A 15,107-nucleotide genomic window follows, 5' to 3' on the forward strand; every position below is an offset into this window, starting at 1 on the left:
TTGCATTTACTGACAAGCATAGTAGATATGTATTAAAATAGACTTGTTTGTATATTTGGTTTGAGTAGTACACATTTGGTTGGACCGCACTGTTGGTTTATGAATTTGTTTAAAATATGCTTATGTCTTACATCATAAAGAAAATAAATGTTAATAATAAGATATTTTAATTGTTTGCTGTTTAAATTAAAATAATTGTTACTGAGTTAAATATTGGATGAGCAAATGTAAAATGCCAAAATAATTTTACGTGATTTCCAAAACAGTTATAAAATATTGCTTCTGAGGCTGCATTTAAGAAAGTGTACTGTCTTTTCTGTTTTAAGATATGTTATTGATCTAACTTTCTATACCTTCTTGTTATGACAAGTGGAGAAATAGAATTCAGTGGCTCCAAAAATAAAGCCATATGATTTCATGCAACACATTTTGCTTGTTATTTTTAAGACAGTTGATTTAATTTATTTGAGAATTAAAGTTTTGTTTGATTATGTCAGAAGCTAATCTAATAATCTATGTTTAAGTTAACTATTGAACAGTATAACATTTTGTAATATATATATATATATATATATATATATATATATATATATATAGGAGCACTTTATAATCTCGAAATTCTGAAATACCGAATTTCAGAATCTTGAGATCATAAAGCCGAAAGCTCTAAATACCGAAACCCCAGAAGTGCGAATTTCAAAACCCGATGATCGGAGATGCTGAAATTCGCGGTTCTGGTGTTGCGGTTTGTGAATGGGTAGGTGGAAGGTAGGTTAAATATTTCTGTGTGTGTGTTGGTTAGGAGTTGTAGTGTGTGTGTAAGTGTATGTTGTGAATGTGATGTGTGTGTGCGAGGGGAATGGTCGTGTGTGGTGTTTTTTTTTCATGTGTGTCTGTGTGGTGCGACCTTGGAGTTAGAATATTTAAGTAGGGTGGTGTGGCGGGCGGAGCCTCCCACATGGGGGATGTAGGGGGGCTTGCCCTCTTGCTTGTCTGTAGTGTAGGTTTGTTTGTTTGTGTTTTGGGGAAGGTGTGTGAATGTCCATGTGTGTGCTGTATGTTTGGTATACTTTTCGCGATTTTGAATTTCACGGTTTTGGTTTTTCGGTGTTTTTGGTGTTTCGGGCATATGGTCTTTGTATTTTGGGTGTCGGGAATGTGAGCATTCGGGATTTTGTAGGGGATCCATATATATATATATATATATATACAAAGATACCTTTTCAGCATTGCTTTCTTACACATGTAATGTTCATGATTAAAACAGAGAAACATATTTTAGAGGAAAACTGAGAAAATTAACTTTGCCAAAATAAATCATAGATATACCACTAATTACTAAAATAACATGTCAGCAAAATATATTTAATAGCTTAAACATTTGTATATCCAATTACACCCAAGAATTTGAGATATATTGGAAATTACAATAAATCTTATAGCACAGTACAACATTATCTCCGGCCTCTGTGCTGACGTAACCATATTGCACTTATCTGTTTACTTATTTACCATTTGTTCATTACACAGCTTGACTGGTCCGTAATATATCTGCGTCCTAAACACAGGCAGATACAGGAGGACAGGTGACTGTAAATACTGCACATATGTAAAAACTTCAGAGGTCAAAGAATCTGGGAAGCCCATAACAGACCTATACAAACATGAGGTGAACATGAGCATTGTATGTCTTTTAAAAATCATCTGAAGTTTACAGTAGGTTTGCAAATGTACAAGCAGTTTACAGAAGCAGACTCTGTTTTACAGTTAGCTACCCTTTGCATTTCAGAGAGGCAAAAGTCTGATAACCATTATCCATGTGGACATGAGCCTTAAATATCCAAGTCTAGTGCTGCCATTTTGGATTCTTTGCAAACAGGTAGGCCTGGCACAGTTTACATTGTGTATGCAGAAGTTATCATCATATATTTTCATTCTGGGTCCATGGTGCAGAGACAGGACAGGAAGTGATGTTATTCATTTACTTAATTTCATCTGTTTGTAAAAGTAGCTCCTTAAATGAGTCAGTAAATTAATGTAGCTCTTTCTTTCATGTAGTTGGTGCTATGTTGCTGTTTGTTTTTTATCTTTTCCCGGTTAGGGTTCGCCACAGCGGAACTCCGGTCCGCTAATGATTGGCAGTTGTTTTTTATGGTGTCAAGTTGCCAGCCTGACGCCCAACCTTCAACGAAGGCACGCCCATTCAACGCATGTCTTTCGAACGCCCACTCGACAGCAGGGAGGACATGCAGACTCCACACAGAAGGCACTCCCAACCCAAGCCGAGAATCGAATGGGAGAACCTCTTGCTGTGAGGCAACAACTCCACAGGTGCACCACTGCGGAAGGTGACAAATATTACCAGTTGGAAGGCACGCTACAGAACTGGTACAGACAACATCTTACAGCGGTACTGCAAATATCATAAACACTAACAAGTGAAGCAGGCCTCAGATACAGTATCGTAATCATGAACATAGATATGGTATACTTTAAAAATATAAATTGATGCTATGCAATAGAATCTAAATACAAATGTCATGTGTATCATGGTTTAAAATTACATATTTTGCTGAATTTTTTTTTTTCGGAATACCTGGTTAGACCTGATTGGACATTTTTTTTCCTGAAGCCTAATATTTCATGATGTTTTCAGTAATGAGAATGTATTATATAGAAACATGCACTGACTGCTTTGGGAGACGGGGGTTACACTTGTGGGGGAGGAGCTATTTTCTGGAGTGTGTCTTACAATTCCAAAAATCCTGGCTATTCCCCAATTGAAAATGATGGGATAAAATACGGTTCAATTTATCAATTTAAAAAAGTGCATTTGTTATATGTGAAATATACTGATTAGAACAATATATAAAACCCGGTGTTACAATTATCTGAAATCATCAAGCTAAAGTAGTCAGAGACTTCAGATTTCCACTTTAACTTCTGATTCCATATGAAATCATAACTTCTGACAGCGTACGATGAGCATTTTTAGAAAAAAATAATAATGTGTGTGTCTAAATAATTTTTGGCTTGTATTCTTTAGGTGTGTAAACAGATGTAAAGACGTTTCCATATATGAAGTTTCTGAATTTTAAAGCATTAGTAGTCAGCAGATACTTTCACCCTTTAAAATGTGCATTTATATAAGCGTTAAAATTATTAACATCTTTTTATTATTTCCTCATTATTGGCAGATTATGTGCGCTTTGTAGTCATGTGTAGATTTTTGTGACTATAACTCAATGATGGCCAGATATAGTGGATTATGATCAGGTTAAAGGTTGTGACAAATATGTCCTTCATTCGAGACTTGGATGCCACAAAATTCACTTCGAGAATGAAGCTCAAGAGATAAATCTTGGCATCCATGTCAAGTACACATGATTCATTGTTAGGATTGCAAATTAGTCAATGGTAAGATTTCAAAAAAAAAAAACACATTTGTGCTAGCTTTGAAAGCTGGTAAAACAGTGGGAAAGTGGTTGATGTCCTTACATATTCCTTGTGTAAGGGAAACAGCTGTTCATAGGTTCATAGGTTCATAGGTAAGTACTAGGCTATGTGTCTGAGGGCATCTATAAGCCTAGCCAGAATGTGTTGGCTTTCGCTGCCCCCTTAGATTAGCTCCCTGTGCCTCGGTCCAGCAAAGCCATTAGTTCCCTGTGCCTCTGTCCACCAGAGCCCCTGCAGTGATCCCTGGGGTAAATTTTCTGTTTTCCATTCACTCGTCAAGGTTTCTCTTGAAGAGTGTTAGGGAGGGGCTCTGCCTAAAGTAGATTGGAATCCTGTTCCAAAGCATGGGGAGTCTCTGGGACAGGAATCTATCACTCCAGCATGTCCTATTTATTGATGTGGTGAGGTTTAGATCCCTAGAGCGTGTGGGTCTTGGAGATTTGTTTTTTATTTTAGGTGGAGCATGTCCATCAATTCTGGGTTGGACATGGCCTTGTATGTCAGGCAGAGATCACTTCTGAGTAAGCAGTATGCAACAGAGTACAGCTGGAGTTTCTTCAGTCAGGCTGCATAGGGCATATGTTTGAGGCCAGTAATCCTCTTGGTGAGGTACTTCTGTGTTTTTTCCAGCTGTTGCAGGTGTCTTGTAAGGTACATCCCAAATGAGGCATTGTACTCTATGATGGGTCTGATGAGTGATGAGTAGAGGGGTGCGATAACCTCTTTTTTTCTAGATGCAAACCCTTTTGTGATTAGGTGGACCTCATAGAAAGATTTTCTAACCACCTTGGCAATATGATTATCAAAGGAGAGATTACTATCTACTTGGGTCCCCAGACCCCTTATTACATTTTGTGTATTTAGGGGACTACCATGCATGTAGTAGTTTGCAGGTACTTTGTTTTTTCCAAAGGGGATGACTATGCACATTTTGGCATTTAGCTTGAGGCCATGATTTTGACACCAGGTATCCATCTCAGTGAGACCCTTCTGGAGGATGTCTGTATCAGCTGGAGAGTCAATTATGGCCCCCAGTTTGCAGTCGTCTGTGAACTGGGTCATCCATAGTCCTCCTCTGCTTGCCTGTACCTCTGAGAAGTATATACCGAACAGGAGGGGTCCTAGGACTGAGCCCTGGGAGATGCCACTTGTAACTGGTTTAGAGTCGGACCTAGAGCCTGCAGCTCTCACCATGTGGGTTCTATCTGTGAGCCAATTGGCAACCCTTTTCATGACGTAGGGGTTTATGTTCAGGCTGGTGAGCTTGTCTATAATACCAGAATGGGGAATGGTGTCAAAAGCCTTTGTGAGGTCTAGGTAGGCTGTGTGGACCTCCTTTCCCTCATCTAAAGCCTTGGTAACTGTCTCAAAGAAGTCCACCAGGTTTAGGAGGCATGATCTGCCCTTAACAAAGCCAAACTGGGTAGGGTCCAATGTTTGAAGGTTCCCAATGTCTCTGTTAATGAATTCCATGATGATGTGCTCCATAGCCTTGCAGACCAGGCTAGTCAGGCTTATAGGGCGATAGTTCCTGGGGTCCATTGTGGCTCCACCTTTGTGGAGCAGATAACTGCTGCTGTGCACCACTCTATGGGCATGTAGCCTGTAAAGAGGCTGAGTTTGAACTGTGTGTTTAGGTGAGGGGTTAGTTCATTTTGGAGCTCATGTAAGACACAGCCTGGGACACTCTCTGGTCCCATTGAAGCTGTATTTTTGGCTTTGGATAGGGCTGTATTAACCTGTGTGTCAGTGATTGCTGGGGCACTACATTCTTCTGGTATGGTTATGGGCCCTTTAGAGGGTGAGAGGGGAGTGAAGTTTGCATTAAACCTGTCTGCCAGAATATTGGCAATATCAGTCGGTTCAGTGTATTTTGTGCCATTCTGCACAAACTCAGAGCAGATTTGAGAGTTTCCACTTAGGTTCTTGACATAGCTAAAGAATGCTTTGTGGTTATCTTTGGAGTCCATGGAAATTTTTCTTTTGAAGCTAGCCTTGGATGATTTTATGAGGCATTGTAGTTTCTTGCTGATACTGATCAGGGATGTCTTTCCTTCTTGGGATTTTACTCTTTTCTGTACTAGTTTCCTCCTTCTGTTGTATAGCTTGTTTATGGCAGGGGTCCACCACACTGGTTTCCTTTTCTTGGAGGAGTGAGTCTTGGTTTTGCTTGGGACAGCACGATCCATGCATTCTTACAGGTGCTCATAGAGTGTCTTTGTAAGGGATTCCGCAGCTTGGACAGCATTGTCCTTTAGCATGGGGGCTGAGAACCTTTCCAGCTTGGTCTTAAGTAGCAAATGTTTTTCATGGTGGTTTCCATGATTGGGGGTGGGGGCAGAATGCGGATATCCAGATTGATTAGTCTATGGTCTGATCTAACCAGTGAGGGTTTGACCTCCGGTGTAGAACACCGGTCGCCCATGTTGGTGATGACCAGGTCCAATATGTTGTCACCTCTGGTGTGAGTGTTGACCAGTTGATCCAGGGCATTCAAGTTTATAAACTCTAGGAAGCACTGGGCAAGGGAGTTAGTACTTGAGTAGTTCTCCCAGTTAATGTTTGAGTAATTGAAATCACCCAATATTAGGGTGTTTGGTAGGACGTTAATATTTTCCACTGTCTCCAGAAGCGTGGAATGGGGATCCTGAGTCATGGCGGGTGATCTGTAGCAAGCTACAATTTGAATTGCAGTTTTGCCCGTTGTTAGTTGAACATGGATGATCTCTTAGGCATTGTGCTGTGCCACTAACCTGGAGGTGTGGGTATCCTTGATGAATATGGATACACCCCCACCTTTTGTGTTTCGGTCCAGGTTCTGTGGCTGAAAAGTATGGTATAAGTTATAGCCTGGTAGTGCTGGGGTGCTCTCTGGAGCCTTAAACCAGATTTCTGTTACTGCACAGTTATCAATGTTCTCCATACTGAGGAGTGCCTCGAGTACATGCATTTTGAGGTTTAGACTTTTGGCGTTGAGTAGCATACCCTCAGTTTTTGATTACTTGTGCTATTTACGGTGGTGGGTTTGTCTTTTGAACCTTGCCTAACAAAGGCACTATGGGGGTGGCAAAAGCCTTGGTCAGTATTCGAAAGCCTAAGGGTGACAGGTGCAAGCCATCTCTTGCGAAGCAACGTGACTTATCTAGCATATTATCCCAGGTGGACAGATACTGGATCCCCTTTGAATGATACCAGAAACTTAGTCAATTGTTGAAATTGATCATTTTTTCTTTATACTGTGGCATCATTCTTGGTGAGGGCAGGATGCTACTTAGGGTCAGGGTCATACCGGCCTGGGCTACGTGAGCAGACAACTCTTCCATGTCTCTTTTCATGTAGTCCAGGGAGGTACGTCTCAGGTCATTCACACCAACACGGACAATGACAGAGTCGTATTTTTACTTGTTCTGGAGTAATCATAATAGTAACTTGACTTTAGCAGGCAGCATGCAGAAATGGCAGTTAAAATGAATCCATTTAATTTTCTGCTGCTGCGATTTTCTGGTTTGCACTGTCTACTTTTAGTGCAGACCATACCTTAACAGCACCGTTAAGCACCTCTAAATGTTGTTAAGCTCAGGACTTGCACTATAGCAATGTTGAACCAGGATGCTATTTAGTCTTTTTTAATGTACTCACAGCACTCCATGCACTACGGCATACTATGGCATTGCTGAATGTTCTTACAATTAATGAAGTACTGACAAATGTTTTTGCAGAATGTCACAATTTGAAACTGAAGATGTAGTGGCTAGCATTGTTACCTTAGATCAGCTGGCAACAAGGATCAGTTCTTGGATGGAGTACCATCTGTGCAGTTCTGAATGTTCTGGTTGGGTCTGTACAGTCTTCCACACCTAAAGACATGGCATTCTATAGATGAATTGGCAATCTAGCACATTGCCTATACGTCTATGTTCTGTTCATGAGTGTGCACCTTGTCTGATGGGTTGGCATACGGATCAAATCATTTTTTTCTGATTTCTTCCTATGGAATGCCAGGGTAGACAGTGGTTCTTTTGCAGCCTTGAATTATGTGAGTAATTGATAAATGAGGGAAAAAAGATTTCCCTGAACTTATCAGTGTGGCGGGAAGAAAGAAAAAACAAAAACGTCACATTACTATTTGTTTATAATGCAAAATTTCTGTATTTATTGTCCTCATATTTTTGAAGGTTTAATGAGGAAGTTCCATGACTTTGCTGGAAAAGATCTGGCAGATTTGTCATTTGTGAGGCTCGGCCTTAGCTAGTGTTATAGGCATATGAAAAAATCAGGCTCCTATTATGAAATCAAAGAGGGTAAACATTGAATGGCCTTAACGTCAGAAATGCCATTCAACTACGCGCTTTTTGTGAGATCGCAGTACAGTGAAGGCACATGTTCTGGAGCTGTAAATGTATATTTAAACTTTGGAACTCTTTAAAAATTCAATTACAAAAAATGGGTTATCAACATTCCACACTTTCCTGGGAATTTATGATTCTACATATCCCTCCAAACAACTTGGACAGATCCAAAATGATCACACTTATAAATATTTTCTTGTTAATGAAGCTTTATATAGCTACAAATTGGTTGAATCCATCTCAGACTTCATGGGAAAACTTTAAAAGTGTAGCAATAAAACATATTCTAGCACATAAATTATTAATCAAAGATCATAAGAAAAATATAAATAATCCGAAAATATGGGAGCAAATCTTTAATATTGTGTTGGCTTAATGTTCCGAATCCAGTTATCCCCTTTAATTTGGAAGTCAGTATTAATAAGCCTGTATATTGATACTAGATCTTTTAATACTCTTTTTCAGAATTTTATTTCAATGTATAATGATCTCATTTAACTGTTGGAAGCATTCATGTATAATGTATATATATTGTAGTATTGTTGTTATAAGTTTTTTTTTTTTGCTTTGTGTATTATTGTATTAACAACTGAAAAAATAATAAAGATTTATTATTGAAAAAAAAAAAAGAATATTTGCCCTTTCCTCACTGTAGTGCAATCTTGGAGTTGGTATATATAATTAGCTGATGGTGTGGGGGTACAGCCCCCCACAAATGCAAGTTTGAGGTCTGGCATTTTCGGCCTTTAGGCCGTTCGATGTTTAGTGTCTTTGGTGTTCTAATATAGACCCGAAAAAATCAGGCATAAGAAGAAAGTCTTACACAGAACTTTGTCATTTGATTACTATGAGAGGTTTGCTTCTACATTTAAGTAACTGTCTCCATATGTATTATGTCAGGGCAATTCACAAACTTTCTTACAAACTGGATGCATAAATTCACTTTACTGCGTATTAATAAAAATAAAAAAAAAAATGGCTCTGTATTAAAATTTCAGTTGCTCATTTGACTATATGGTGTTATAAAGAAGTTAAACATTGTACAAAATGCAAACCAGCAAAACAGCAAGATATTTTTAAAAAAAGTATTTGTAAATAAATACAAAATACTTCATTGATGCAGAGGATGACACAAGTACTAATCATTCTTAGAAAGGTACAGCTGATGTTTTCTTTATAGCAAACATATCACAAATGATGTTTGCTTTATTCCGTATTTCTCATTTTGCAGACAAAATAAAATCATAAACAACTGATATTAGACTGACTCTGTAGCAATAAACAATGGGAACTTGATGTAGGCTGTTTTTTAGGATACTGACACTTAGGCAGAATATAATTAGTAACAGCAGATGTGCATTCTAGTGAGCAAGCACTCACACTAACTGCCAATCCTTATATGCAAATCAAGAAAAAAAGGATCCCACTGTTTTATAAAGAGTTTACGATGATTTTGACAAAGCTCAGTATTCCATCACTGCTGTAGCTGCTGCCTGATTTTTTGATTAATGAAGCTGTCTATTTATATACTCTCTGTAAACAGGACTTTAATTTGCTTTCTCATAAAATTGTCTCTCATTTATCCATGATTTTTTCAAATATATCACCATAATCTCTGCTTTCAGCTGTTCATCTGAAGAGTTTACAAGGGATGCACTATAGACTACTGTCTTTGTCATTTTATAATCTGCACTTTGTTGTCACGTGGGTATTTTGAACACATATGGTGGTGTTGCCCTGCTGGTACCAATGTCCAAGGCCTGCCCTGTAACAAGTTCTTACACCTCTTTATCTTTCCCTTTTATAATTAGTTTAATATCTGTATCTGGGAGCACTCTCTTCTTTTAACATTTTTACATATGTATTATATATATATTTTATATTGACATTTACACATGACACATTTTTCACACTGAACTGTCCTCCAAAATGAAGCAAAAATAAATAATTATGCATCGTTTTATCAAATCAACAAAATCAGATTCAGTGTAAATTAACATTAGTAACCATGTGATAATCCTTACTTATGTGTATCACTCTATTGATAGATACATGGCTATAGCTTTAGATATATAGATATAGATATGGATATTGATATAGATATTTATTTATTGACATTTGGTTACTGGGAAAGTGTGACTGGGTCGGAACCTATTTTCTCTGGAGGCCCAGGGAGAAAAGGTCCAAAGTATTACAAAACATTTTAAGAACAGAACCATAATTTTACAGTCTTTAAAAATAATACAAAAAACAAATACAGTTTAAATAATTATACAAAATTAGACATAACATGAAAACAATGGTTAAGAATAGATACAAGTTATGTGACAATGATTTAATGTTGTTGTTGTGTCTTTCGGCTTTTCCCGGTTAGGGGTCGCCACAGCGGAACTTCGGTCCACTAATGATTGGCAGTGGATTTTTACGTGCCAAGTTGCCAGCCCTGACGCACAACCTTCAACTAAGGTACGTCCATTCACGCATGTCTCCACACAGAACAATGATTTAATAGTTAGAGAAATTTTAGCCAGTTTGTATAGAAATTAAATTAGTATAATACAAAGAGGAATTGCAATATGTGAAAGAAAAACAGGCTTATGCTATATTTAGAGAGAAAGCCAGGGGAGAAAAATTAAGAGAGGTAAGGAAACGAGTGAAGAAGAAAGAGTAAGGAGGTGCAAGGTGTGTATAGGTACTTGTTCACATTTAGGGATAAAATTTATCCTGGTGTTGAACAAGAACAGAGACAGCTTTTGGCTAGGAAGTCTTTCAGAATCGTTTTAAAGGTTGGGAGGGAGGGTATTGACCTGATGAATAGAGATAAGGAGTTCCTGGCCGAGGTGACATGGTACGAGTACAGACACTGTGTCGCAGATTTGATAGATTTGTGGACAGACAGGAGTTTTTGGTCACTGGATCACAATGACTGACTGGAAGCATCTATATCTATATCATCATCATCTTCTTTCGGCTGTTCCCGTTAGGGGTCACCACAGCGGATCATCTGTTTCCATTTCTTCCTGTCCTCTGCATCATGCTCCTTCACACCAACCGCCTGCATGTCCTCTCTCACCACATCCATAAACCTTATCTTAGTCCTTCCTCTTTTCCTCTTAACTGGCATCGCCATCCTTAGCATCCTTTTCCCAATATACCCAGCATCCCTCCTCAGCACATGTCCAAACCAACGCAATCTCGCCTCTCTTGCTTTGTCTCCAAACTGTCCAACCTGAGCTGACCCTCTAATATACTGATTCCTAATCCTGTCCATCCTAGTCACACCCAATGCAAATGTTAACATCTTTAACTCTGCCACATCCAGCTCTGACTCCTGCCTTTTCGTCAATGCCACCGTCTCCAACCCATATAACATAGCTGGTCTCACTACCCTCTTGTAGACCTTCCCTTTCACTCTTACTGGTACCCGTCTGTCACAAATTACTCCTGACACTCTTCTCCACCCATTCCACCCTGCCTGCACTCTCTTCTTCACCTCTCTTCCACACTCACCATTACTCTGAACTGTTGATCCCAAGTACTTAAACTCATCCACCTTTACCAACTCTGCTCCCTGCATCCTCACCATTCCTCTACCCTCCCTCTCATTTACACACATATATTCTGTTTTAGCCCTGCTGACCTTCATTCCTCTCCTCTCTAAAGCATATCTCTATCTCTCCAGGGTCTCCTCAACCTGGTGCCTACTCTCACTACATATCACAATGTCATCTGCAAACATCATAGTCCATGGGGCCTCCTGTCTGATCTCATCTGTCAACCTGTCCATCACCACTGCAAATAAGAAAGGGCTCAGTGCTGATCCTTGATGTAATCCCACCTCCACCTTAAATGTATCTGTCACTCCCACCGCAGTCCTCACCAATGTCATACTACCCTCGTACATATCCTGTACCACTCTTACATACTTCCCTGCCACTCCCGACTTCCTCATACAATACCACAACTCCTCTCTAGGCACCCTGTCATATGCTTTCTCTAAGTCCACAAAGACACAATGCAACTCCTTCTGACCTACTCTGTATTTCTCCAACAACACTCTCAGAGCAAATATTGCATCTGTAGTGCTCTTTCCTGGCATGAAACCATACTGCTGATCACTAATCATCACCTCCCTTCTTAACCTAGCTTCCACTACTCTTTCCCATAACTTCAAGCTATGACTGATCAATTTTATCCCTCTTTAGTTACTGCAGCTCTGCACATCACCCTTATTCTTAAAGATAGGTTTTTCTCCACTCCTCAGGCATCTTCTGACTTTCCAAAATGTCATTAAACAATCTGGTTAAAAATTCCACTGCCATTTCTCCTAAGCACCTCTATGCTTCCACTGGTATGTCATCTGGGCCAACAGCCTTTCCATTCTTCATCCACTTCATAGCCATCCTTACTTCCTCCTTGCTAATCTGTTTCACATCCTGATTCACTATCCCCACATCATCCAACCTTCTCTCTCTCATTCTCTTCATTCATCAGCCTCTCAAAATACTCTTTCCATCTACTCAACACACTCTCCTCTCTTGTGAGTACCTTTACCTCACTATCCTTTACCACCCTTACTTGCTGCACATCTTTCCCAGCTCTGTCCCTCTGTCTAGCCAATCGGTGCAGGTCCTTTTCTCTCTCTTTAGTGTCCAATATAGATATAGATATATGTAGAGCCAGCCCTCCACACACATGCACACATTCAAATTTAAGTAGAAATATATTTGATTCTATAATACTTTTTTATACTTTTTTAAATTCTGCAATGAGCAAAGGTAAAAGTACCTGAGGGTACCCCCTCCTCCTGTCAAGTTTTTTTTTTTTTTTGCCATAAAATATTCATGGTTGTGGCTCTTGTTGTCAGTTTGCCCACAGTAGATTTCTCTCTGCTATAAGTGAGACCAGCCTTGCATAGCTGAAAGGAAGTGGAATAATTTAACTCCACAGACCTACTATATCATGGTTGGACAAGTAATTTAACATAGGCAGCACATATGAATATCATATGTGAGAAGCAATATTCCTACAGGAAAACCTATTCCTGGAATAAGTGCTGTACAATACATAATTGTAAAACATCCAGTATAAACGTCTGCTTCCCCTGCCAATAAACTGAGATAACAACAGCTTTACAATTTCTTCACCTGCATAGATATAAATCTACTCTGCTCTATGCATTGTTTTTGTAAAGCAGTGTCTTTTTATTCTAAAAAACATTTTAAAGGCAGAAGATACCTGTATAGTAATTACTGGTGTGATAGCTCACAGTTTCTGTCTTCACTTTGAGCATGCCCACACTGATGATCTCTCCTGCTGGTGTGAGAGATGTTGCTTGCTTGACTCCCCTCTCACCCCCAATTCACCAGCAACCCACCATTCCATTGCATTTATAGGACCTGGTCTCCACACAGAACTCCACCTACCTCACACCCCTCTTAAAGGCATACGCATCACTATAGACATTCCCTCGTCAAATTTCCTGGCATCTCTAATACTTCAGCCAAGTAGACCTTAAGCAAAACTTTCTTCTTTTTCCTTTCCTACCCTCCATCTTCATTCCAATAGTGACTCCTACGTTTTCTTTTAAACACCCACCCACTACTACCCTCAATCTTCCCCCTAATTTTAACAATTATGTTTTCCTCTTACCTTATCAACACCCCCTTCAACCAATTAACTGGTTTTAACACACACACACACACACACATTTATATATATATATATATATATATATATATATATATATATATATATATATATGTGGATCTAGGACTATTGAACTAAAGTTCAATAGTCTGAATCCACAATTACCGAACACACTTTAATGAAAGCGCTTTCACCAAAAAAACACTTTTGTTAAAGTGTATTAAAAAAAACCCAATAAATCTACTTTTATGCAGGGGCAAGCCCCTGCATTCTAATGTGGGGAGCTGTGCCCCCCACACCCCCCTACTTTAATATTCTCACTCTGAGATTGCACTACAGTGAGGAAAAGGGAATATTCCCTTATCCGCACCATAGTACGATCTCCACAACAGTCATTCCCCCATGACTCCCTCTAGCTGCAGGCATACTTCCGCAAAAGTGCTTTTTCGGTAAAAAGCACTTGCGTCGAAGTATGCCCGGCTGTTTGTGCTTCGGTGAAAAGTTCCTTCGGGGATCAGTACCGATCCCATATATGTATATATTTGTATATATATATATATATATATATATATATATATATATATATATTTACTCTGCACATTCACCCCATCTCCTCTGTCATTTCATTCAGTTTCCTTCTTAATTACTCCACATCTTCAATGTTACTATTCTGCACAATTGTATTATTATCCCTCACAACTGCTGCCTGTCATACATTTATCAACACCTACTTGCATATTCAATTCTCCATACCCACCCTAATTATCCTCAAACACTACACATCTCAGACTATTAATAGACCCTAGTCTCTTCACCTCCTCTACTCTCCACATCTTTAAAATAAAGTATTATATACACAACAACAAAATCAAGTCTTCTCGGAGACCAAGGCCAAAATTCAAACACCCTTATACATATTTTCTGCTGTCTTTAAACTTGAAAACATTTATTTATTTATTTATTTATTTATTTCAGTTTGATGACCAGGGAAATCAATTGGGCCAAGAAGAGCCAGTTTTCAGTGGAGGCCCGGGGAGAAATGTTCCACAGATAGTGACAATTATACAATAGTTATAAATACAGACATAGACGATTACACAAAGTTCCAAAGTTGAAGAACAATGGTAGCATGCAAATGAGTAAAAGCATTATTTAAAAGAAAAGGCAATGTGATTCATATGGTCTAAGTAATATTTACAAAGTATATATGTGATTTATATAGTCTGAATAATATTTACAAAGTATAGACATTGATTTTTTTTTTTTGGAATCCAAAGTTAGAAATCTGAAAAGACAGAGACAAGGTGAGGTAAAGGATGGTTTATAGTAGAGAAGGGAGTGGGTTCACGGGGTCGTTAACAAGTGTCAGACAGAGGAAGTATAAATGGGCAGCTATGGTTTTATCTTGCTTCCATTTTTTTAGAGGCCACGTCTCTCTCTTTTATGAACAATTTAGTCATTTTGGAAGCCAGGGTGTTGGATTCACTTGAATTATTTTAATTCTTATTGGAACTAGTTCATTTAGTGTGTTAAGGAAATTTGAGTTTAACAGGGCTACAACTTTATCATGTGGTGACATCCATCCTAACTCAGGTCCTGGAACCACACAACAAAATAGTAAGTCTGTCACATCATAAAACAGTCTTCCCTCAA

At 38.8% G+C, this 15,107-nt stretch overlaps 1 long non-coding RNA gene across 1 annotated transcript in view; it reads left to right on the forward strand.

Annotated features, from left to right (window-relative positions):
* Positions 1 to 15,107, forward strand: part of LOC122790013 — a 524,509-nt gene that overhangs the window by 334,716 nt on the left and 174,686 nt on the right. Inside the window, exon 2 of the long non-coding RNA XR_006362905.1 lies at positions 1,790 to 1,879. This is a non-coding gene — a long non-coding RNA (uncharacterized LOC122790013). The remainder of the gene's footprint in view (positions 1 to 1,789; positions 1,880 to 15,107) is intronic.

Source organism: Protopterus annectens, chromosome 15.part0 (assembly GCF_019279795.1).
Source record: "Protopterus annectens isolate FY-2018-M chromosome 15.part0, PAN1.0, whole genome shotgun sequence".
In the NCBI taxonomy this organism is placed as follows: Eukaryota; Metazoa; Chordata; order Ceratodontiformes; family Protopteridae; genus Protopterus; species Protopterus annectens.